Source organism: Danio rerio, chromosome 23 (assembly GCF_052040795.2).
Source record: "Danio rerio strain M-AB ecotype USA chromosome 23, GRCz13ab, whole genome shotgun sequence".
Lineage (NCBI taxonomy): Eukaryota > Metazoa > Chordata > Actinopteri > Cypriniformes > Danionidae > Danio > Danio rerio.
This window is the reverse complement of record NC_141043.1, coordinates 33,489,531-33,512,947: the sequence shown is the minus strand read 5'-3', so window position 1 is coordinate 33,512,947 and position 23,417 is coordinate 33,489,531. Positions and strand designations below refer to the sequence as shown.

Here is a 23,417-nt window from a genome sequence, read left to right as displayed (position 1 = left end):
TTTAATTGTTAAACATGATATTTAATTCATCTTGTCTCTATCTAAAGACTCTTTAGTCTTTTGAATCTATCAGTAACATGTCACAGTGTCAGTACACTGCTTCAATCTTTCGCTTTCATGCAAATACTGTTGGTTGGTTCCTGTTGGTTGTGCACCTTTTTTTACCAACCAAGTTTGTCGACGCCATTATAACGACACAGATCACTCTACCTATTCATGCTAGAGTCCTGCTGAAAATGTGATTAACAGGTGGTATTTTGTTTCTAACTTATCTATTTATTTATGATTTGGTTATGGGTAAAACAAAGACCATGCGGGTCAGGTAATACAATGGTAGGCTACAAATAATAAGTTTGAATTAATTAATTATTCATAAATAATTAATTTACCTCTGCCTACGACGACGATGCCATCGTCCATCGCAGTGTTTCACATTAGACATCGTACAATGCCAAATTGGCCAACATTGCCCAACCCTAGTTCAGAGGATTAATAATGACAGGATTTAGCTGTGTGTGAATCATCAGTGGTGAACGGCAACTAGTGTGTGTGAAACAGCATGATGGGAATTGTAATTCGTTAATGGGATATGTGTAGTTCACCAGTGATCTGCCAGGAGTGGAGTCCATGTTTTAAATTCAGTTCTTTAGTAGGAAAAAACAAATACAATGGAAGTCAATTGTTACAGGTTTCCAGCTTTCTTCAAAATATCTTTGGTGTTTAACAGATAAAAAGAAACTCATAAAAGTTTATAGTCATATGAGGGCGAGTAAAGAGGGAGAACATTTTCTCTTTTGGGTGAACCCTTTAACAGTGATGCATGATGTAATTGCAAACATATTGGTATCAGATAATAAATGGTTGTTTTAGATACTAAGACAAAACTATCTGACTGATAAATTGTTAATTATTCCTGCTGGAATTCTGCAGTATTCTAAATGTTTTCTGTTGTAACTGTTTTAAATAAAAGCAGTTGTCCACTGTATTTGTATGTGTATTAGTTTTGATAATCTAGTTGCAAAAATTGATTAATCAAGCATTATCAAGTCATAACTTGATTGATATCAATAGAGTGAATGTTTCTTACAGCTGGATTATTAGCTGGGTATATTTTATAATTTTGTTTTTCAAAAGGAACGAATTATTGGGTTTTCTCACCATCTAGATGGCTGACTGGTCCTTAGGAAGCTCTGTTCAACTGCCTTTGTGTTTTTTTTAGAGGACATTCTTGGGTTTGCCAGAGCAGAACAGAATAGAGCAGAATACAGGGATCTTTGAGGTGAACTTGACACACAATCTTCTAACCACAAGTTGCGACACAGCAGCCCAAAGGATCTGAATATGTTCAGCTGTAGTGGGGCGAATTTAAAGATGTAACTTTCCGAGAGTGTTTCATAATGCATTGTGCAACTGTTTGACAGCTGAATTATTTGGCCAGTCTTGCGATTTCAGATCGTATTATGATTTTTGAGTTGCAGATTGGATAATTTTTCAAATCAGCAGTCTAAAAATGAAAAGCATGAGGTAATATGTATTATAAATGTTATTAAAGTAAAAAGTAAATAACAAACAAGCAAATTAGCAACAGCATGAGTTTTTAAGATGAGCCCAAAGTAAGTCATCAGATGTAAAAAAATAACACTGTAGTCTTAAGTGTATGGATTAAATAAAGTTCAATTCTTATTAACTTTACAAAATGTGCTTAGGCAGCATGGTGGCATAATGGGTAGCACTGCCCTCTCACTGCAAGCAGGTTGCTGGTTCGGGTCCCGTCTGGATCAGTTGGCATGGGTTTCCTCCGGGTGCTCTGGTTTCCCCCCCAGTCCAAAGACATGCGTTATAGGTGAATTGGATGAACTAATTTGGCCATAGTATTTGAGTGGGTGTTCTTCAGTACTGGGTTGTGGCTGGAAGGGCATCTTTTGTGTAAAACATTTGCTGAAAAAGTTGGCGGTTCATTCCGCTGTGGTGACCCCTGATAAATAAGGGGCTGAGCTAAAGGAAAATGAATGAATGAATTACAAAATAGTCTCAGTAAAGGAACAATGAAAGAGTTTCTGTCTTATGTTATGCTTTTTAAGATTATTCTCTTTGGAAATAATCCATGGAAAATCCATTGAAAACTTGGTGGATGGTCCATATGGATCACGGATCATCTGTGATCCCTTACACCACTAAGATTAGTGACATTTACATGAAATAACACCTTTAAAGTCTAAAGCCCTCAGATGACTGTGCATATGCCGCTCATTCAAGCATGTGGTTAGCATGGGTCTGTCTTCCAAGAGGGGGATGACAAAGTGTTTGGTGTGACAATGAATGCAAATGATGCCTCTGTCAAGGTTACTTATTTTAATATGGCAGGTCGAGGATTTATAAGTCTTGCTTTCCTTTGGCTCCAGCAATAGACACGCAGCTGGGATCACAGATTGAAGACATACCAGTGTAAAGATGTACTCTATTCCCAGGTGCCACTAGATCTATCCTAAATGCATGTTGTCATACGTGAGGATAGACATATACACTTACTCCCTGTTCCCACGCCAAAGCATGCGGTTTATCCTTAAATCTGCAAACTCAATCATGTATGTTGTGCGGGTGAGAAGTGTTTTACTTACGGCCATTAAAAATACATTAAGGGAGCAGGCTGATGGCGTAGAGGGAAAGTACAGAGATGGAACACACTGGAGGATGCAGCGTGGACAGGCTTTCTATTTACCGTTTCGGAGTGCAGAGCAGAAGTTGTAGGTCCCAGCCCTGTTTCCACCCCACCAGGCCTGCGCCTCCCCGCCGTGTCCGGTCTCTGCACCACATGGCGCGGGCACGAACCACTCAGCAGAGCTGTCTCTTTGAAAAGCTCCATCCACACTTGAGCGGAGCTCAAACTAGGAAAAAATGTTTAGCAAGAATGGAATGTCACAGCGGATAAGCATCACAAGCTGCTCCATATTTATTATGTGCAACAATTTGACTTACAGAGAATTTAGATTAATAACGCTCAGCCCCGGGAAGTCATTTCCTTCAGAGCGAGTGATTTACATGCAGTATCGCCCAGAGAGAAGCTTTTTTTTCTCTCTCTCTCCCAGGTCCTTCTTTAGTGTCAGCTGAAAATAATGACATTTAACACCGTGTCCAAGGTTAATAGGTGCTCCCACATCTTTTGAACTCCATCCCTCCTGTGTGCTTTTGAATGTAGGAGTGGTTTTTATTATAAAGTTATGCTTCGCAGGACACAGATGCGAAAGTCTTTGTAAAGGTCATCAGAGATAGAAAACTTATGCTTGATGAAGCAAGCCTCGAGTAAGTTGTGCTAAATCGTGTTTAGAGCCAAGTCTTTAAAATTTTTGTGAAAGAAATGACGTAGTTTGAGAGTGTGTACGTCACTCTGCATCCCAGTCCTTTTTGTTTCGAAGGTCTAGAGCTGACGTTCATATTGCTGAGCTCTGTTTGAGGTTTTACTCATGCTTCTGATACTTTTACTCTCCTAAGGGTCTAAAGGTGTTCAGTTCTCTCCCCAAAAAAGAAGAAGAAATGTATTTCAGCTAAGGGAGGATGATGCACCACCCTGAATGAATCTATTTTTCATGATCGCCTCTTCCCTGTGTCATCTGATTGTTTTTAACAAGCCTGACTCCCCTGCCTGGTATGCAGGATACTTATTGATAAATGATTAACGGCTGCAGAAGGTGTGAGGAGCCGGATTGTGCCTTCCTTGGCTGAGCAGACCTGCTGTTGAATATTTCATGGACTCACAGATGTGCTGCCGATGTCTGTATAACCGCTCCTGGCCCCTCAGCCCTTCTCTATTTGAGACCCGTGAACAGCGATCCGCAGCCCTCGCCGGCACCCATCCTCAAACCCCAGACAAACCTGCACTTCTCTCGACTCTCATTTCTCAATCACAGTACTACATGTCTTTGGGGCCGGGAGGATGTTTGCGTGTGTCCGACGAGATTTGAACTCCATTCCGAGCTCACATCAACACTTTTGCACTTTGCCTTTTTTATAAGCTGTAACTGAAAATGTTCTTTTCAAACGTTTTTGAACTTTTTGCAAGATACACACAAGTTTTTTTGAACACGTCTATTCTGAAATATTTTTGAGAGTGTTAGCAATTTGTTTTAAAAGATGTTGCTTGACATATTGTACATCTCGATTTGCACATCCACAGTAGTCACATTGCAGGATGTGTGTGATGTCAAGTCGTTTCTGTCAATTCAATTCATCTTTATTTTTATAGCGCTTTTACAGTGTAGATTGTGTTAAAGCAGCTTAACATACAAGTTCTAGTAAATTGAAGCTCAGTTCCATTTTCAGAGTTAAAGTTTAGTTCTGTTCAGTGTAGTTTAAATTTTATTAGCTCTTCAGTCCAAAGACTGAAGAGCTAATTAATCGATGCACAGCTCCACAAGTCCCAAACCAAGCAAGCCAGCGGCGAGGAAAAACTTCTCCAATGGACGAAAGTGATGGAAAAAACCTCAAGAGAAACCAGGCTCAGTTGGGCACGACCATTTCTCCTTTGTCCAAACTTCTTGTGCAGAACTGCAGTCTAGGCATTGGAGCTGTCATGCTAAGGATCATAGTTGTAACTATGTGATTTGTGGATTATTTGGAATTTTTCATAACGAAAGAGAGAACGATTATCATTTTTATGTTTTAAAGGCCTGTTACTATGTAAACATTTGAAGCATCTGAAGCAAGAAACTGCATGGATGCGTACGTTTAGTTTTGCCCAGAAAAAAGAACCATACTGCCAACACTAACCTCAAGCTTAATATTCAATATGTATTTGAAGTTGATCTTCACTAAAATATGTCACTTTAAAGGCACAATATGTACCTTTTTTTACATATCGAACCTTATCCTTTGGCAACATGCTAATGAAGTTACTCCCTTGATTTCCGCTCTGGTTTTATAGAAAACAGGGAAACACCTAAAATGCTTTAATTAGTTTTTAGTGCTTTAGTATGTGATCATGACAACAACTCCCATGATGCATGGCGTCATCAGAATACGTCTTTGTTTTTTTTGTAATATGCTATCTAGTGGTGAAAATTATATACTGTGAGATTAACAAAGAAGTTCTGTGTCTGAATACTGTTTGAATGTTTCGAGATTTAAGATCAATAAGATTTACAGCCCTATCAGACACCAGGTGCAATGAGGCGTCAGGTAAGTGTTTTTTTTTTTTTTTTTTTTTTTTGCTGGTTTCAGCCTGGCCCTGGTATCATTTTCATGTTTTGCACGACAATGTTTAAATAGCAAATGCATTTCATCAATTGGTAAAGTTTGTTTGTCACCTGTGCATCGATGGATTTGCTCTTCAGTATTTGGACTTTCAGCAGTGAAAATTAAACCACACTGAACTTAACTGAACTCTGAAAACTGGACTGACACAGTTTCAATTTACTATAATCTTCTATGTTAAGCTGCTTTGACATGAAATATAGATTAATTAAATTGAATTGAATTTGCATCCGTGTGTGCTCATGGGCATGCTGGTCTGAAAAAGAGGTATGTTAAGGTGCAATTTTGGCGCTTTGCTATTTTGAGCCACCTGAAAGTCTAAAGTTAAGGACGCAGGGTTTTTTATTTATTATTTAAAGAGATTGTTAGTGTCACTACAGAAAGGAAGAGTCCGAATAGAAGAGAATTGTTCAGTAGGTTTTTAATCTTGCGCAAATGGACTTTAACCATTTTCTTACCAGGCAAGCATTCAGTTTTTTCACTTACAAAGTCTGCCATTTAAATTGCGAATGTGCCATGGCACAATGCAACTGACTCTTAAAGATCATAGTGGGTGAGTTTCTGATTGGTTTAATGTACGTTATCCCCAAAACACACCCATAATCCATCCTTAAAATAGCAAAAGTGGATTCTGATACCCCCTTGGTGCTTTTGCGCCATTGAATTTAAATCTTTAAAAATAGAACCCATTGACTTAAGATAAACATTTCTAAAAGATTTCAACATAAATTTAAGTGTAAAAATATTTCACAAAATTACTGTTTTTACAGATTTTTTTTGCCAAATAAATGCAGCCTTGGGAAGCAGTTGTAATGCGGATCGATGGATCTGCTCTTCTGTGTTTGGACTTTCAGCAGTGAAATCTAAACCACACTGAACTGAACTGAACAGAACTTCAACTCTGAAATCTGGACTGAAACAGTTTCAATTTACTAGAACTTCTATGTTAAGCTGCTTTGACACAATCTACATTTAAAAGCGCTTTAGAAATAAAGATGAATTGAATAAATTGAACTGAATAAGGACACTTATGTTTGCTAAGTTTTTAGTTATGGAACCTATCCAAAAAGCTAATAAAGCCAAAGCTTGACCCTGCTGTTATGCCTATATACAGTATATGTGTTTATGTTAAGTTGTTTTGGTGCCAGGCAGTCCCATCTGTCTGTGTCACAGTGCCATCTCCTGTCTGGGAGCCCCAAGCAAGGAGGCAACAGGGATTCGGTGAATCTGAGTGCTGGACTAGTTCTAAAAAAAAAATACAACTCTGATCAAAGAAGATCCTGCTTTAATCCTCCACACTCAGCTGCTTTCCCCAAAAACACTGCCAGCCAAACTGCCCTAAAGTACTGCTGCTATTTTTACTCATCATAGCACAACAACAGAAAAGGGAACCCTTGCGTGTGGGTGAAATTGAAGGAACAAAGCATCAGCGACTGAGAAGACAGAGTGTGTTTTGTATATAAATGATTGTGTGTTGTGCGGAGAGTGGTGATGGATTGCTGGATTGATTATTCAGCTCATATTTAGCAGTTTTGTGTTTATTGACTAGTAACCCTGTCCATTTGCCTCATTAAAAGGTTATGTCTCATTCATGTCAATGTGTTCTGATAAATGCATTTGCTGTTTACTGACCCATTTGATGCACACCTGCTATTGTAGCATAAACCAACTGCGATATGCTACACACAGTAAATAGAAAATTCACTGGAACTGATCCCTACCTTTAAGCCATTTGTCAGATTTTGTTAAATATTTCGTAAAACACAGGCATTTACTCTTTATATCAGGCCTGTAGCCAGTGTGGTGAAAGGGGTGGTTATTTTTTTCTCAAAATATTGACCTTTTTGCAGTTATTTGTCTCATTTTCTATTTAATTATGAGATTTAAATACTGAATTTTAGTGAAATTTTAAAGGTTGTTGCTAGATCGGATATGGTTGCGGCCGGAAGTTAACAAGAATTATTTCTATTATTTATTAAATTTCCCATCTATTGTATTTTATTAACGCCTATCCCCCCTCCCCCTACCCTAAACCCAACCATCACAGTACTGTGAAAATATAAATTATTGTTATACAGTGTCATAAAAAATGCTGCTATATTAATGTGCATATCACACTTCCCGCCGGTCGCGTATCCGATAATAGACCTTACCCATTTTAAGTACTATTTTTAGCTGAATTAGCTTGTCGGGGGTGCTCATCATAACCACACTTTTTGATGTACCAAAAATATTTCCTAAAGATTTAAAAATAAATAAATATGAATGAATACTTAAGCTTCATTGAGACTACAAGCGACTCGAAGTAGCAAAGCAACAGGCGACTGTTCATTTCAATGAAGAGTGAGCAACTTTCGGCAACCTCCGTCTACACAACGACAGCGGATATTGGCGACCAGGTGGGCGTGTCGAGTGGTGCGACAAAGTGGATAATCCTTTAACTTTAAGCAAATGAAGAGCGACTTTCTTGAGCGACAGCCATTAGGAGCACCAGTACAGCTCACATGATCCTCTGCCAGCTCGCTTTGTGGCCGGTTGTATTTGTGCTGTACACACCTACACAGACCTGGGTTTGAAGCAGGTCGCCATCCAAAGCGGGACACCTACAAAGTCCCTGCAAGTGTGAATGAGACATTATTTTTAAAATACAAATTTATTACATCATATATCATTTGGAAAAATAGGAATCTGTTAAAGTTTTAAATACAAAACTGTGGTCTGTTGTCATTTATTAACTGGCCAGCACATTTAACTTTCCTCAGTCAGAATTTGGCTAAAAAAAAACATAATAATAATAATAATAATAATAATAATAATAATAATAATAATAATAATGATTAGCCAATTTAGTATTCAAATAAATTTTAATATGGTCTGTTTTTGATGATTCACGCCTTTTTATTGGCCATTTTTTTTGTTTCAAAAATAAGGTCCAAGATTTAGAATATAAGTTATCTGTAAAATATTTTCTCTGTTTAGCAACAATACAGTAGGTCAGTAGTGAAAGATGCCCTCACTTACATCAGATGTGTTCACTTTTTAATCTATGGGTTATTATTACAATCATGGTGGCACACAGGTAGCAGTTAAAATAAGATAAATGAGTTCATATATGTGACACATTCTGGACCTTTGTCAGTGAGGGGTGGGTCTTTCGAACCACCCGAACACCTTCTAGCTACAAGCCTGTATTTTAATCATCAGATATTTTGCCATCAGTTGCTTGTCAATAGGCAAACCAGAAAATTAAAGTAAAATTTAGTTTTTTATATTTACTGTATTGGGCAGCATGGTGGCTCAGTGGTTAGCAAAGTCTCAGTCGCTGGTTCGAGTCTCGGCTGTGCCAGTTGGCATTTCTGTGTGGAGTTTGCATGTTTCCCCCATGTTTGCGCTGGTTTCCTCTGGGTGCTCCGGTTTCCCCCACAGTGTAAAGACATGAGCTATAAGGGAACTGAATAAACTAAATTGACCACTGTGAATGAGTGTGTGTGAGAATGACTGTGTATGGGTGTTTCCCAGTACTGAGTTGCGGCTAGAAGGGCATCCTTTGCATAAAAAATATGCTGGAATAATTGGTTGTTCATTCCGCTGTGGCGACCTCTGACAAATCAGACTAAGCTTAAGTAAATGAATGTATGAATGAAGGAAGGAATTTACTGTATCTCTTTTGCTGTGTTTTAATGCTCACTTAAAGTCTACAAAAATTTTGCTTTTAAAATGTTTTTTTTTTTTTTTTGGATGGGACATAATTTATTTAACATCTATTATAATTAATAATAATTAGTAGTTTATTATGTTTTTATGTTTTGTCACATACCCCTTGGCATTAAGTCCCAAGAACAGAATGACATTGTCGCATAGTCTTGATTTTTGTATTGATAGGCTGTCTTTGTGTGCTCATCTCAGAGACTTGATCATAATTTATCCCAGACGAACAGAGAGAGTATCTTTGCCTGTTCTGATGGGTAGGTGTCATTTTTTATTAACTGAATTGCGAGGGAATGATCAAAGTCCACAGATGTCAAGTCGTCAAAGTCACCGCTCTCATACAAAGTTATAGGATTGTGCCGTGCCCCTATATGGCCCTTTTTATTATGCTACACGCTGCCTAGCTGTGGCTGCGGGTCTTAGAAACACTGGCTCATAAAATAACATGCGAGATAGCTTTACTCCCACCCTCTCTTTTCACACTGTTATGTACGTGTGCTTCATGGCTCATTAAAATATAAATAGGTTTGTTTACATTTGGTGAGGCATTGCTTGCTCATATGTACAACAGAAAGCAAGAAGAGTTAACAGCTCTGATAGGCCAGGCTTAATTGTTTTTGCCATGAACATTAGGCAAATGCAGCGGGTTTTATTGCACATGCCTCCAATGTCGCCAACATCCCTTTTAAATCTTACTGCATTCAGTATCTGCCGTAGATCACATCGGCCTTGTTACTTTACAACCCTGATCCGACCTTAATGGAGCATAACAATTCCCTTTGTAGAAGTCTTTGGATTTGTGACTTCTTCATTTCTTCTTAATTTAATTAAATACGTGTAGTTCATAAGTTGAGAAAACAAGAAAAGAAATTCTTTCTTTCAGAATTTCAAGTATTCTTTCCAGTATTGCAGACTTATTCAATTTGAATTATTTAGTGCTTGCTGCAAACACACACAAACACACACACACACACACACATGCACACTGAGGATGCTGCTTCTAAATGTAAATGTTGAGCATTTGTTTGAATTAAATAACAGAATATGTTGTGTTTATATACATTTTTAGACAACACAGTACCAATGTTTTTGCTTTGGAACGTAAATCAATCACAACAAATGGAATATTTTTTAAAATTATGAATAATTATCATTTCCTGGAAGAAAAAAAGCTGTAAATGACAGCATTTATCTTTGACATTTGGAAGAAATGTTAAGAGATTAATAGAAAATAAACATTTAACTTAATTCCATACTTAAAAAATCCCCACTGTAAAAAATCTTGCTGACTAGCCTAGTCATCTCAATTTACGTCAATCAAACGGACTAAATATGTTAAGTTAATCTGTAACAATCACCAGTGATCTAGGGACTGCAGATGGCTGGAGAACTACAAGCATGCCATTATAACGAACTACTATTACCGGCATGCACCATGCACACACCAGTTCCTGATCTCATACTGATAGCACACACACACCACTGGTGTCGCAACATGGACTGATTCCTGGATTATTTATACATCCCACACACACACATACATACATACATACATACATATATTGCTTAGTCTTGTTTATTGGTTAAGAACTATTACATTGCATGTTCTGTATGTCTAGGTTCTCGTGTTTTGTTTCTAGTCTTGTCAATGTTCCTAGTTTCTGTTTAGTTTCCTTGCCATGTTTGTTATGACATTTGTACTCTGTTTATCGGATCACCTTTATGCTTCTCTTATGCGCCTGTTGATGACCTTCGGCCAGTACAATGACCCATAACAAACTGCACGTGTATCTGCACTCCGTCTCAGAGTCTCACACTTCCGCAGGAACAAACTTTATATAACTTACATTTTTTTTTTCGTTGAAACTAAAATAAGTTAAAGCAACATAAAAATATTTTTTTCTTGACTTTTTGACAAAAAATATGTAAGAGTGCAGTAAACTAAAAAAAAACCTGATATTTTCCAGGGGATCTGTTAATTTCTGAAAGGCCACATACAGTACAGTGGGTATGAAATGTATTCAGACCGCCTTAAATTTTTCAATCTTTGTTACATTGCAGCCATTTGCTAAAATCACTTAAGTTATTATTATTTTTTTGGTCCCACTTTATATTAAGCGTCCTTAACTACTGTGTACTTACATCAAAAAATAAATACAATGTACTTACTGTGTTTATAATGTATTTGAGAACACGTGGTGCTTCTAAGTTGGGATAGAGGTTGGGTTATGGACAGGTTTGGTGGTATGGGTAGGTTTAAGGGTGGGTTAAGGTGTAAGGGATGGTCAACAGTGTATTTACAAATGTAATTACAAAAGTTAAATACAGATGTAATTACATACATGTATTTAATCAAGCATATGTACACAGTAAATACATGTATTTACACAATAAGTACATTTTAACAAACTATTAATTCCTGTGTAATTACATATTAGTTAAGGCCACTTCATATAAAGTGGGACCTTTTTTTGCTTTTTAATGTACACACAGCACCCCATATTAACAGAAAAAAGCTGAATTGTTGACGTTTTTGCAGAATTATTAAAAAAGAAAAACATCACATCCTAAGTCCTACGTGTTCAGACCCTTTTCTGTGACACTCATATATTTAACTCAGGTGCTGTCCATTTCCTCTGATCATTATTGATCTGGTACTACACCTTCATTTGACTCAATCTGTGTTTGATTATACTGATTGGACTTGATTAGGAAAGCCACACACCTGCCCATAACACCTTACACCTCACAATGCATGTCAGAGCCAATGAGAATCATGAGGTCAAAGGAACTGCCTGAAGAGCTCAGAGACAGAATTGTGGCAAGGCACAGATCTCTAGCCAAGGTTACAAAAAAGATTATGTTGCACTTTAGAGCACAGTGGCCTCCACAAAAACTGGAGAGGATCTGCAAGGAGTATCCTCAAATCCAGGTGTGGAAAAACTTGTTGCATCATTCCCAAAAATACCCATGGCTGTTAGATTAAAAGGGTTATTCTACTAAATACTGAGCAAAGGGTCTGAATATTTAATAACATGATATTTCAGTTTAGTTTTAATACATCTGGAAAAATGTCAACAATTCTGTGTTTTTTCTGTCAATATGGGGTGCTGTGTGTACATAAATAGGAAAAAAAAGAACTTAAATGATTTTGGCAAATGACTGCAATACATAATAAAGAGTGAAATTTTTAAGGGGGTCTTAAATACTTTCCGTACCCACTGTATATTTTTACTTTCAACGCATTTGCTAATATATTTAACAACATTGTATTCATTAATTTAAGTTGTAGACAGTCAGCATTATACAATCCTCATGGAGTTTCTGCTTAATCTTTTTTAAAATCATTCCTGCTAGAGCCAAACACAGAAACATGTTTTTTTTTTCCCATTGGATTGGGCTTATCTAATTTACTTAATTTTGTAAATGAGTTTTTTTTTCATAGCTATTCATGGTCAGCTTCCAATGTAAAATGTGTTTCAGATCACAGTAGGCCAATGGGAAACAGAGAAACGAGGATTAGTGAGACTGGCATAATAGAAAGCAAGGAAGACACAAATGTAGTGAAGGAAGGGAAATAAATGGCTCTAGTGAGCGGGAGAAGAGGAGATGGGGGCTCAGGGTGGAGATCTGGCCAGCATCAGATGAAGGATGAAGGTAGGGGGTGGAGTAATGGCAATGATGAATGGCTCGTGGCTCATCAGCGTTCGCCAGGTTTGGTGTGCAAAGATTAGATTTTAATACAGAGCTTTGACTTTCCACGAGTAGCAAATAATCACCGAACATCCAAATGAAGTGTTGTTTTGATCAAAAATGAATCAAATATGAGACTCTGCCCTTGAACAAGAGCCCTTTTAAACTATGAATGATACATTAGTTCATTACACAAAGAACTCTGACAAGGAGAACCAAGTGTACTACAGTTATTTGTCTCAGCTGGATTAAATGTGTGTCACTTAAACATATTGAAAGATGGCTGTTTATGAAAGTTTGTTTCACTTTCTTCAATGTTCAGTATGGGTGTTTTATTATTTTTTTATTTTTTAATGATGGTCACATTAGACTAAAGCAATGTGCATGTCGTAATGAATTATTATTAATTATTATTTTACTAGTTTTTGAGAGTTACAGCTTGTTTTAGGCCTTTTATATAATACATATATATTTTTATTCTGCTCTAGTCATTAACATTTGACTCTGTGCTTTAACAAAATTGAAAGCTCTGCGAAATATATGTAGAGCTGATGTACCTCATTGTATGAAGGTTTCATACTGTTAACTGATGTCAGAGACGATGGTGGGTCTTGACAGCCATAATGATGATATGTTAATGCTGCCTGTATTTTGCCCTGGTACTTTCTGTCTTTATGACAGTTTTGAGAAGGAAACGATTTTCTGTGCAAGATTTGACAGTGTCAAGTTTGTCAGGGGTTTCTACCTTTTAATTTAGAACCAGAAAACCCATTTAAAAACACATTTGCCAATATAAGAACACTGTAAAAAAGGCTAATTAATACACTGTTGGGAGAGCAAAAATATGTTGAGCTAATATTTTTGTCCGAGCTTGTTAAGAGGATATGTTATGCAACTTCTGAAAATGTTAAATGAAGGATAATAGACAATTCCAGTCAACAATCAGAATGGCTAATTGACTAGAATAATAAACTAATCCAGACATTATTCTAATCTTTTTAAAGTATGGGTCATGTTTGGGCCAATTATTAAATAACAATTAAAGGACATCTATAGTGAAAAATCTACTTTTCAAGCTGTTTGGACAGACATTTGTGTAGGTATAGTGTATAGACCATCATATTGGCGTGATATAAACACACCCAGTCTTTTTTTTTCAATTTAACAACATAAAAACAGTGGACCAATTGGAGCGTTTTTTAGACCGACTGCAACTTAAAGTAGGAGTGCAGTCCCCCTACCCGCCTACATTGATTGACAGGCACACATCACCATATCCCTAGTTTGTTGTTTCACATCCGCCATTTTCAGCGTGTGAGTCAAAGCGATGTCACCAAAAGAACACCCTTGCTCTAATTTTAGATGCAAGGCTCATTGGGCTCAACAAAAGATCAGCATTCACCACATGATCGCTCTATCGGAATTATTGTTTGTAGGTGCAGCTGTCAAAGCAAACCTCTCATACTGTATGTGTCTTTAATCTTCAGCAGCACAAATAGCCTCTTGTTAGAAAGTAATTCTGTCATTCCAGGTTTATAATAGTCCAAAAGGTGACATGATAATAGTTAAACATGGCAGTTTGTTCATGTTTTAGTTTGTAGACGCATCACTTACTGCTATTTTTTCTAGCTTCTATTTGTTTTTGTTTTTCGCTTCACTTTCGTGTTTTTTTCCTTTTCTGACAGGATCGGATATCAAAGCGATTTAATGATCATGAGCAGGTTATTAATATGAGCTCAAAAAGTTTGTTATTTCAAATATAGATCACTAACTCTCTAGACAAAGTGAAACCACTCTCACTTTTAGACAGGCTCGTTAAACAAAAAGAGGGCACAGCAGATTTTGTTCTTCTTGGCTTTGTGGTTGTTCATCAAGACGACGACAAGGTTTGTTTGAGCTCAGGTCGACCATGGCTCATTATTATATGTATATAATAGTATGGTGTAAAGTCTCGCCTGTGTATTTAAAACATGGCGGTTCTTTTGTTTTCATTCTGGCTTGGTGCGCGAGCAAATGACGAATCTCTGTAAGCCAATAGCGTTCAGCTGCACGTCTAGCTCCGTCTTTTGGTACCTTTGGTATCCTTTGCAAAGGGTGCCAAATAGTGGTATGGTACGATTTGGTACGGTATGCCTTTTGACTGTGGAAACGGCCATAAAAGTGTACCACTCCACTTAATGGAAACATGCCAAAAGACTGACAGCCAGATGCTTTTATATGGACGTTTAGACACTTATTCATTTTCAGAAACAAATGATTTGACATTGTATTTGGTTTTATTTGCTTCAAACATTGGGCCAATACAATGTTCTTTTTTTTTTTTTTTTGAAAAGGACAATTAAGCTGAAAGCAGGTAAACTTGACAAAACGAAACCCCTTTTTTAATGGTGTTTCTTTTGTTTTCGATTTCGTGATTATGTTTTAAATGAGTGAAAAGTGAGATCCCATGACATTTATGTAAAATACAAAAGCAAATGCTTTCTTTAATGCTATCATCTTGAACTCACAGAAGGACTGCAGGTAAAATTAGGTGACGTTTATTTATAAACAAATTTCGAGAGGATCACATGCTTATGATTGTTTGCGGATGGTCCCGCATTATTCAATTTATGATTCACCAATCAGACGATTCCTAAGCCATTATAATTACCCTAAGTTCCATATAACAGCCATCTTCATTTTAAAGAATCCCCCCTTCTCCTTCTTTCCTAACAGGGCACGGTGGCCCAGTGGTTAGCACTGTTGCCTCACAGCAAGAACGTCACTGGTTCTAGTTCTTACCAAGCCAGCCGTCATTTCTGTGCAGAGTTTACATGTTCTCCCCGTGCTTACGTGGGTTTCCCCAAGGTTCCTCGGTTTCCTCCCACTGTCCAAAAACATGCATCTTAAGTTAATTGACTAATCCAAATCAGCATTATAGACATGCTCCTACTAAGTAGTTATCTCTTTAGAGCAATCACTATCTGTTCATTAGCTACTACAGCAGAGAAGTTCTTAAGGTCTACCTGAGCTCAAACTCTCCTCTCGTCTTGCAAACAGGAAGGAGCCCCAGGCTTGAGGATCTTATGAGCTCAGGGCTCTTTCCCGAAACAGCATGCCAAACAAACTTGTTCTGTTGAGTTGTTTAGGCTGTTGTTTGTGCATGTAAAAATAAAACAGTCAAAAGATACTTTCAATAGTCAAAGAAAGTTATTGTAGAGAAAACAAGCAAACAAACAAATTTATTTAAATATTTGTTTTAGATTTATAGATATTAATAGGGATCATGTATGTTTTTAGCCTACATCATTGTTACAAGGGACTCTCAAGCTCAACACCCCCATCCTCCCCTTAGAAAAAAAAGTTGGCTCCCCCGAAGGCCACAGTATAATTCGAACACTGTGCATGATTATATGTTGTCATGGCTTCGCAATCAAAAAAATATAATGGATGACACGAACATAACAAATGGGTAGTGAATTTGAAAAGTACACAAGGGTTAATAGATTGTAAATAGTTTTTTTTTTTACAGTGTAGTGTTATCCAATGATGGCGCTTTATTATTTTATCTTAAACAACTGTCAACCGTGGCCTCTGGTCCTTGATGTAGTGAAAGGACGCTCCTGCCGCATCTACTCCTCACAGCCACCACCCTAGTGGCCGAGCGGGGGGACAAAAATAGTTTTCCGTCTGTTGCCAAGGTTACAACATTGACAACATGACACGGCCATTCATTCTCAATACTGTATCTCCCTGGCCTTCTGTGAGCACACGTCTGCTAATCTCAGGCCTCAATCTGCCCTCCTGTCTATTTTTGAAGGGTGTGGAGAGCGGTGGTGGTGGTGGGGGGGGGGGGGGGGGGGGGTGTCTTCCCTCTCACTCGGCACTCTGTCCCACGAAAACACACATACACACACACCTCTACAGCAGCGTGCTGATAACACTGTGAGAGTTCCTGCTCGCCACCAGAGCGTGAGAGGTGTAATTGAAGCCGTTTCTATGCAGGCCCATGCACTGTAAAAAGTGCTACACTCACAAAGTTGGTTCTATCTACTTTAAATAATTGCAATCTAGTTAATTTTATTTGTTTTATACCAAAAAAATAAAATTTGCTTCCTCTTTACTTAAAATATATCAGTTTTTATATAACTGTATATTTTAAATAAAACTAATGCAATTTATTTGAGTAGATTTTTGTACGTGGTTATTGTGTAGAATAAATGTTATAAAAGTGAGTTGACACAGACAATTTATTAGAGCAGCTGTCGATGTGGGCAGGTGTTCATAAAACGTGATTTTAATAGTTTGGCGTGACTCCTTTTTCATTGCCCGGGATTTAGCAGGCAGACGCAGCTTCTGCAATGGTCGACATTAACTGCTCCCAGCAGCGGATCTGATTAACACGGTAAGTTGCAAATTTAGCCGAATGATAATTGTAAAGTCATGCAAAACTGCTGTCTTCGCTAGGCAGGTGAGGTTTTAGCTTTGTAAATTGTACTGTAGCCTCAGGTATGTTAACAGTTAGACTGCTCTCACATGGAAAGCTAAGTTGGCTAACGCTAACCAACGCTAATTTATACTAACGATTAAAAGTGATATTATTGAGAAAAATAGTGAAAGTAGTTTTAAAACACTTAGTAGGTAAAACTAACGTTGCAGAACCGATTAACAAGGTCACTGGTGGGCGGTCGGGGTGTGGGGGTTCAGTTTGTTAGCGCTAACTTAGCTAAAGTTAGCTCACCTAAGTTATAGCAGCACATTAAGGATGGATATTAAATTCAGAAACGTATGCAACAGTTAAGTAGTTTGTGTTTAACGTAAGAGAAAGTATAACTTAAAGTTTGTGTTTTAGAGATTTAGTCCATAAGTTTTTTAATGCTGCATAGTGAATAAATTACAGATTTACAATTTATTTTAACTTAAATTACATTTACTACTGATGTTTACAGAACCATTTAAATTGTATGCACCTCATTCTAAAATGCATGTTCTTGGTCTTTAGATACCAAAGTGATTTTGTTACCTGTGGATCTTCAAACTTCACATCCAGGTAAGAAAAACATTAGATACAATTACAGCTATAATTATTTGCAGGTAAGTAAAACATTGGTAAAATTGCAAACAATAGTGGGCTCCATAGAATTAACTTACATTTGATATCTGAAGATTTTTTTTATGTGTGCAACAGTAAAAACAGTATAAAAATATCCTAATGCAGTTTCTTATTATCTGTCAGTCTTTCAATAAAGCTAACTAATAATACTGAATCACTGAACTGTCATTTGCCAGTGACATTAAATTTGAAGAAAAAGTCAATTAAATGTAGCTTTAGCAAAAATTTAATGTAAACCTTAATGTAATGTGTAAAATGGCAATGTATTTATTTATTTATTTAATAAAATTTGTATTATGACGTGCAAAGTTTGGTGCAAAATGAAGATGACAATTAAATTATAGAATTTGTATTCTATAATTTTCTTATAGCCGTTTTCAAACAGTTTTAATATCTAAATTAAATACACATTCTTATGCTTTATAAGTTGCCAAAATAAACAAAAAAATGTAATACCTAAATTTTAACAATTCTGTGATTGACAGGAAACCACAATGACATGCACTGTTACACTGAGTAAAATCACAGTTTTCTTTAAAATTTGATAACTAAAAACACCTGGAATAATGTAATTACACAACCTCTATAACCTTTTTTTATTTTTTAAATAAAAGTTAGGTAATTTTAACTAAGGTAATTTTTAACTGATAAACTAAGGTGTTTCATCCATGCATCATTCTCACTGGACTTTTGTAACTTCACTTGTAGTTATTTTCTATTTAGTATTTAGCTATTTAATGTTGTTTGGTAGCAACCACCTGAACTCCTGTTTCTTTTTGTCTCTACCAATAGAGTTGTGAGGAATCAGAGGTGCATGCGGCTGCCCACGGGAAAAATTTGCCATCAGCCCAACACAGTTTGGATTATCATAGGACTGTCAGAGGTTTGCCAAACCTGTCAAATGCATGATGGCTCCTGTTTGGACTTACCGATGTCCTCGACTTCAAGTATCCATCAAAACTGTATACATTTAAGATGTATTAGAGACTCTTTGTGGGACTGGACATTATGCATCCAAAATCTTCATCAAAATATGCAAATCTCCTCACTGAGTTGCCTTGGATGATTTCTCAATAGGATCTGGTATTATTAATGTTTTTATTTATGTATTGTGTATGTGTAGCCACATTAATGGCCTATTTTGTAGTCACTATTAAAAGGAACATTGATTGATATTGAATACATGTTATGGTCTTTAATCCATCTTCCCATTCTTATTTAATTGTTATTGACAGGAAAGTCTGTTTATCTGTGTTTACTAGTGTATATTGTGCTTACAATATAGAAACGCCGATTTATTTTCTGAGGTTACAGCCAGAAGTCAATTAAATTCGTTTTAAATGACATATGCATGGTTAATTTTATTTAGATCATTAAGTTCATAATACTTAATTAAAATGAGTACAGTCAACATATAGCAATGTATAAGTAAGTTAAGTTTAACAAAAAAAGTAAGTTTATCTGATTTGAGTAATTTTAGAAATATTATTTGGCTCAACTTAATTTTATTGCATTTGTTTTAAGCAATGTTTTAGTGTTTAAAATACTTAAAAAAGGCTGGAAATTGAATCAACCTAAAACGTCCGATGCAACCACTTGCCTCACTTTTTATAAGTTAGATCTAAGTAACATTTTTTACAGTGTGTGTCACTCCTCCATTTGCAGGTATGCTCTGCTGAGAGGGGATGGCACTGAATGGTAGAAGAATGGTAGTCACATTAAAACTGTAATTGAAAGATATGTTATCATGCCCGACTCTTCTCGGGAGTTGGCAGTGTGTTCGGAGACAGAGTGAGAGGGGGAGGTATCAGAAAGCACTCTTCCGCTAAAGGAGAAGAAAGGAGACCTCTTTTAATTAAAAAAAGAGCGCTCAAAGGGGGAACCAAAAGTTGAGACTGGAGGCATGTTTGGCATGAATAAGTTGCCCCTTGCCTTTGTTCGGTGACATTGACAAATAGAGTCCTGGGATGGAGAGAGTGAGACACTTATCTTTGATGCATAATGAAATCAAAGTCATGGAAATGAACATGTTCTTTGAGGTTCAAGAGGCTCATAGTGAACTCAAATTATCTGCCTTTGACAAAACACCAGTCGAGGCGGTGTCACACTGTGTCATTTTTAAATACAAGGTGGATATCTTTTGGAGCCTCTTTATGAAAGCATCGATCAGAGCTGTTATCGGATGTTTAATTACTGACTGAGATGCGCATGGTTAGATGCCTTGACTGACATGTTTTTTTATTGTTATTAAATCTGGCCATACAGTCAGTTTGATTACTGTTGAGCTGATGGAATCAATTCAAAAGGCAATTTGGTTGCTTGGAAAATCTGCTTAGAGGTGTACTGTAAGGGTCATTGGGGATATCGATTTAAACTTCAGCTTTCCTCCCCATTTGCTGGTTTGAAATGGAATTAGATTCCATGTTAGTGAATCATTGGTGTTATTCAAAATATTATTGATCCACAATGCATATACTAATGCTGAACAGCGCTCACAATCACCAGATTAGATTAAAGCGATAGTTCACTCAAAAATGAATTTACTTTTTATTTACTCAGCCTCAAGTGGTTCCAGATCTCTGGAAGAGTTCTGTTGAACATTAAGGAAGACTTTTTAAAGAAAACAGAAAACTACTGACTTCTATTGTAGGAAAAACAAGTCAGTGGTTTCCAGCTTTCTTCAAAGTAATTTCTTTTGTGTTCAACAGAAGAAAAAAAGACAAACATGTTTGTAACAAGTGAAGGGTGAGTTAAGGATGGCAGAATTGGCTGTTTTGGGCGAATTATCTCTTTAAGTAAAGTCATAGGCATTCCACAAATTGGCAGACAGTGCCATCTAACTCACTGATTCGACAAGACATAGAAACATATGTTGCTTGGCGTCTTATGGTGCAGTGTGAATTGGCCTTAAAACCTTGATCTTTATAGTAGAAAAATTTAAATTTCAAATTTAGATTATACAGTTGAAGTCTGAATTATTAAACACCTTGAACGATTAGCCCCCTGTTTATTCCCTTCCCCAATTTTTCAACACATTTTTAAACAAAATAGTTTTAATAACTCATTTCTAATAACTGATGTATTTTATCTTTGCCATGATGACAGTAAATAATAAATAACTAGATATTTTTTTCTTATTTCTAGCCAAAATAAATCAAATAAGACTTTCTCCAGAAGAAAAAAAAAACACTATCAGAACTACTATGAAAAATGTCTTGCTCTGTTCATCATTTGAACAAAAAAATTAAAAAGAAAAAAAAAATTCAAAGGGGGGCTAATAGATCTGACTTCATCTGTATATTCGAGATTAGGGCTGCACAATATTGAAAAAAAAACTGATATTGCAATATTTTTATTTTATGTAATATAAATGCAATTTCACCAGATGATTTGAATGGCTTGTAAAGGGTTTATAATTTTAGATTGGTTGGGATGATTCTGTAGCGGACTGTATCTGCATAAAATATAATAATAGTAAAAAAAGACAAGCATAGTTAAATACAACAGACACCAGATGCAAATAAACAATAATTTATTATTTTCTCTGGAGTCAAACAGCATTCAAAAGCAGACAATAATTAACCACTGCATAATAATATGAACAATATTATTATTAATAATAATAATAACTATAATAATAACAATAACAACAACAACAACAACAATAATAATAATAATAATAATAATAAAGTATTGTTTTGAGTAAATAATTATATAATGTTCAATTAATGTTTAAACTACAAACCTTTAATTTATCGTGCCCAAATTGATCAAGTTTGCTTCATATTCTTAACAGTCAGGCCTTAAAAACATATGCACATAATAAACTGTCACTCAGGTTAAAATTTGAAATTACTCCACTATGTTGTTAAATGTAATGTTTGGGTAACTATAATCCCAACTACAACCCTGCATGATTCACACAATGCGATATCCATGCGGAAAGGATATATTGTGCAGCCCTATTCGAGATTACTTGAGCTAAACAAATTTATGATGTAATTGTTGCGAGAATATATTGCTGATTTGACTAACTTTTCTTAAAGGGCAGTAAAATATACTGTATTTTCCCCCTCAACATTTATTATGCAGATTTATGAAATGTCATTTTGCCCCCACTAGGAGATGTAAACAACAGCAAAGCATTTTAGATATATTTTAATAGTGATGCACCAAGTGAAATTTCAGGATGTAAATGAAATGCCTTTTCCCTCCCCCAACAGAAAACATAGCCATTATCATGTAAATGATGAGTGAATATTGTCTAAGATGCTTTGAACAGCTGTTTTGTTTCATGGTTTTTATTGTATTGTGAGTTTTTAAGTATTGCCGGAGCTTTTATTGACCAATCAGCAGTCTGGTCCGAAATGGATTTGTAATGCTTTTTTTTTTGTTTTGTTTGTTTGTTTTATAAGAGCTTCTGTATTTAAGAGTATAGATTGAACTGAACTAGATTGAGACATCGATCAGTGCCATCTTGTGCTTGATTGCAGAGTCGTGCCTATCAGCTTCATACACTCATTGCCTTAGGTCACTGAGTAGCATAAACATGTTTTTCTAACAAGTGCCAGCATGCAGAGTCTTCAAATATTTGTGACAGATGCCATTTCTCAGGATGTTCACATAGTCGTTTTTATCCAATTGTTCTCACAGCATTCCCAAATAGACCTAACAGTGAATCCGTGAGGCAAAAAAGGGGGAGATGCAAGAAGGAGAAAAACGACAAAAATAGCCTTTTCTGCAGAGTTCATTTATGGGTGCCTTGAATGCATTTGAATTACGAGTGCTTCATCTGCCTTGAGCTGATTTTTATTAGCCGCCTCTTTGTGCAGGATTACAACCGCAGCATCCATTTTGAGCCATCTTTTTTATGTTCAAAGCATAACTTTTAGTTAAAAAATTTCCCTCACGCACAGTCTGCCTGCCCTGTCAGAACAACGCATTCACCAGTTTGTACTTAATGGGTAATTTTAATGTCACCGGCCACAAATTAAGAAACAAAGCTCGCAATTAAAAAAACTTTATTACGCACATTTGAGGCTCCTCGGTTTTCGCAAGAACTCTCTCATCCTAATGTCCTGAGAGAATGCGGTGGATATTCAAATGAGTTACTTTGTTATTGGCGACGGTGATGCTGCGCTTTCACATTCCTTAAAATTAATTCTATCCTCATGAGTGGCGTATATCACATTCATCTTGTTTCTGCTGAACACCAGGCTATGGTATCGCTTCTTAATTCATGCTGTAATTTGGCCACAGTGATGAATGTCTTGTGTAAGATAAGAGAAAATCATCCTCCCAAGACGAGAGGCCCTGATGCACTATACCTATACTCTTGTAAGCTGTGTTGTATATGAATGAGCTATTATTAGAATCTGTATAAAGCCTCACAGAGTTGTTTCCTATTGGACAAATCTCATACGGTTTGTGCTACAGACATGAATGAATTCCACAGACTTTAAGACTTACATTAAAAAATGCAGGGTTCCACACAATTCCAAAGTTAACTTACTTGTTTTTTCAAATTTAAGTGGATTGAACCAATGACTGTAAAATATATGTATGATGTGACAGCGCCTTTTCCTATTGAACACTTTGAATGTAAAACACCTCATGATGGGCACAAACTTTTGCAAAAAACTTCTGAAATTGGTGCCTGAGCATGCACAGAAAGACT

The 23,417-nt window shown here is 36.5% G+C and overlaps 1 protein-coding gene and 1 long non-coding RNA gene across 42 annotated transcripts in view; both read left to right on the top strand.

The window, feature by feature from the left end:
* Positions 1–23,417, top strand: part of camta1a (calmodulin binding transcription activator 1a) — a 641,759-nt gene that overhangs the window by 195,722 nt on the left and 422,620 nt on the right. The window lies entirely within an intron of this gene.
* LOC147838245 (uncharacterized) lies at positions 16,959–18,920 on the top strand. Its single transcript, XR_015523745.1, has 3 exons — positions 16,959–17,032; positions 17,630–17,677; positions 18,533–18,920. It is a non-coding gene; the product is annotated as an uncharacterized LOC147838245 (long non-coding RNA).